This window comes from Akebia trifoliata, chromosome 15, assembly GCF_017979445.1.
Source record: "Akebia trifoliata isolate Shusen 1 chromosome 15, ASM1797944v1, whole genome shotgun sequence".
NCBI lineage: Eukaryota > Viridiplantae > Streptophyta > Magnoliopsida > Ranunculales > Lardizabalaceae > Akebia > Akebia trifoliata.
The window spans coordinates 21,801,174-21,804,156 of NC_141389.1; positions in this window are offsets into that span (position 1 = coordinate 21,801,174).

The following is a 2,983-nucleotide window of genomic DNA, read 5'->3' on the forward strand; positions in this document are numbered from 1 at the left end:
ATTTTTTTTATTATATATAACCGTTATTGCCTCTGATGCCAACTACGGTTTTCATCAGATCCGATTTCCACATTTTTACGCATCGACGTCCTTTTTGGGATTTTCATCGTGCTGGTGGCTTTGATCTTGCCATAGTCTGATTCTTTTACTCATAGCGCCCTTTCAGGTTTTCACTATGCCCTTTCAGACCATGCTTGTATTTTTCTAGATTTTTCGTTACAATTCTGCTCGAAGTCTCAGTGTCTTTGTGGCTTGGTGACTTAAGTTGAGCTGCAAGATCGACGACTCTACTCTTGTAGGGGTACTCTTTTTTTTCGAATATCCGATCTGGATTCCCCTCTCGAGTCTTCCAACGACTGACAAGACTTTGAGGTCCGGACCAAGTTGCAAGATCATTGGTGTTGCCACTGTCGTTATGTTGCCCTAGAACATTTCCTGATCAAAAAGGACTTTAAGTAGGATGAAACGTTGGCTTAGGCTTATGGTAGTAGAAGGTTACAAAAAGGTTAAGGTCTGGGTCTTAGTTTATCTAAAGTGGAATAAACATGGGGTTCGTCTATTTTTGTTTCGGAAAAGTGATCTATGTCTCCTCCCAGCGTCTCTCGAACTTGTTTAGGCTGGAGATTTGGGTCGAGCCAAGATCAAGTGTTCGAGTTTTTGACTTTCTTGATTTTTTTTTATATTTTTAGCCGTTCACAGTTTATCCTCATGCGGGCTAGGAGTACTTTTGATGCTTTTGATTTTTCTATTTCTTTCTGATCTTTTTTTTTTGTTGTAGTTGTTGACTTACCCCAGTCTTAGGTTAAGAAATGAACGTGATGGCTCAAAAGGGTTGACTAGGGTGTGATGGTTTGTTTGGGATAACAAAAATGGCCTTTCGTCATCTCAGGGTCAGGTCTTAGGCGTAATATTTCTTAACAGTGTCAGCATTGATCGGTTGCGGGAAGACTTGTCCGTTCATTTCTGTGAGAATCAGAGCTCCTCCTGTCATTACCTTCTGTACGATGAATGGTCCCTCATAGTTCGGTCTGAACTTTCCTCTGACGTCTTCTTGGATTGGCAGAATCTTCTTTAAGACCAGGTCTCCTGGCTAGAAATCCCTAGGCTTAACTTTCTTGTTATAGGCGCGAGCTATTCGTCGTTGATAGATCTGTCCATGGCAAATGACTGCAAGGCGTTTCTCTTCAACCAGATTCAGCTGATCGAACCGAGCTTGAATCCATTCAGTTTCATCTAACTCTGCTTCTTTTAAGATTCGGAGGGAAGGAATCTCGACCTCTACGGGTAAGACTGCTTCCATGCCATACACCAATGAGTACGGAGTTGCCCCAGTTGAAGTTCAAATGAAGTCCGATAAGCGTGAAGGGCGAAAGGCAACATGTCGTGCCAGTCTTTGTACGTAACTGCCATCTTCTCGATTATTTTTTCTTGATGTTCTTGTTGGCTGCCTCGACTGCTCCATTCATCTTAGGTCTGTAGGGTACAGAGTTGTGATGGGTGATCTGGAAGTCTTCGCACATTTTGATCATATCTTTGTTCTTGAAGTTCTTAGCATTATCAGTTACCAATCCGCTTGGAAGTCCATACCGACAAATGATGTTGTTCTTGACAAACTTCATGACGTTGCTCTTGGTAACATTGACGTATGATGCAGCTTCTTCTACCCATTTTGTGAAGTAATCGATAGCAACAAGGATGAAACGATGCCCATTTGCAGCTTTTGGCGAGATCTGCCCAATGACGTCCATGCCCCAGAGTGAGAAGGGCCAAGGAGTAGTCATATTGTAGTTCTGAAGGTGGGGCATTGATCTTGTTGGCATATATTTGGCATAGATGGCATTTGCGGACATGTTGATAGCAATCACTCTCCATTGTCGACCAATAGTATCCCATCCTCATGATCTTCTTAGCAAGCATATGACCATTCATGTGAGGTCCGCAGACTCCTCCATGTACAGTCTCAATTAGTCGTTTCGCTTCTGTTTCTGCCACACACCTAAGTAAGATCTCATGGTGCGACTTCTTGTACAGAATACCGTTGCTCAAGAAAAATTGTCCTGCTAGCTTCTGAATGGTCCTTATATCATTTGGGGTTTCGTCTGAGGGGAGTGTTCGATCTTCAAGATATGCCTTGATGTCAGAATACCATGGCTTTTCTTCAGATTCTTCTACTTCAACGGGTAAGCAATAGGCTGGCTCATCTTGAATTCCAATCTCAATAGGGTCGATGATTAAGTCTTCCGAGATGTTGATCATAGAGGCCAGTGTAGCTAGTGCATCTGCAAACTGATTCTTAGCTCTCGGCATGTACGTGAATGAAATCCTATCGAAGCGTGAGCTTAGTTCTTCCAGATATTCGTGGTAAGGGACCAGTCTTTGCTCTCGGGTCTTCCATTCTCCAGTCGTCTGATAGACTACTAAGCTTGAATCTCCGAAAACATCGATTTCATCTACCTCGAGATCCAGTGCTGCCTTCAACCCTGCTATGCATGCTTCGTATTCAGCCTCATTATTGGAACATTGAAATTTTAGTCTGATTGCGATTGGCACGTGGGATCCATCTGGCTTGATCAGAACTGCCCCTATTCCATTTCCTTTCCTTTCTGATTGGCTGCTCCGTCGAAGTACATTTTCCAGCCTGGTTCATCATTATCGTCTTCAACCTCAGTGATTAGTATGGCTTCGTCAGGAAAGTTCGTCTTTAATGGCTCGTAGTCAGGCAACGGGTGCTCGGCTAGGTGGTCGGCGATTACTTGCTTGCCCTTTATGGCTTTTTGAGTGACATAGGTGATGTCAAACTCAGATAACAATAGTTGCCATTTTGCAGTGCGACCTGTTAATGCTGGTTTCTCGAAAAGATACTTCAGGGGGTCCATTCTAGCAATAAGCATAGTTGAGTAACTAAGCAGATAGTGGCGTAGTCGTTGAGATGCCCAGACTAATGCGCATCAAGTCTTCTCAAGTGTTGAATATTTTGCTTCAT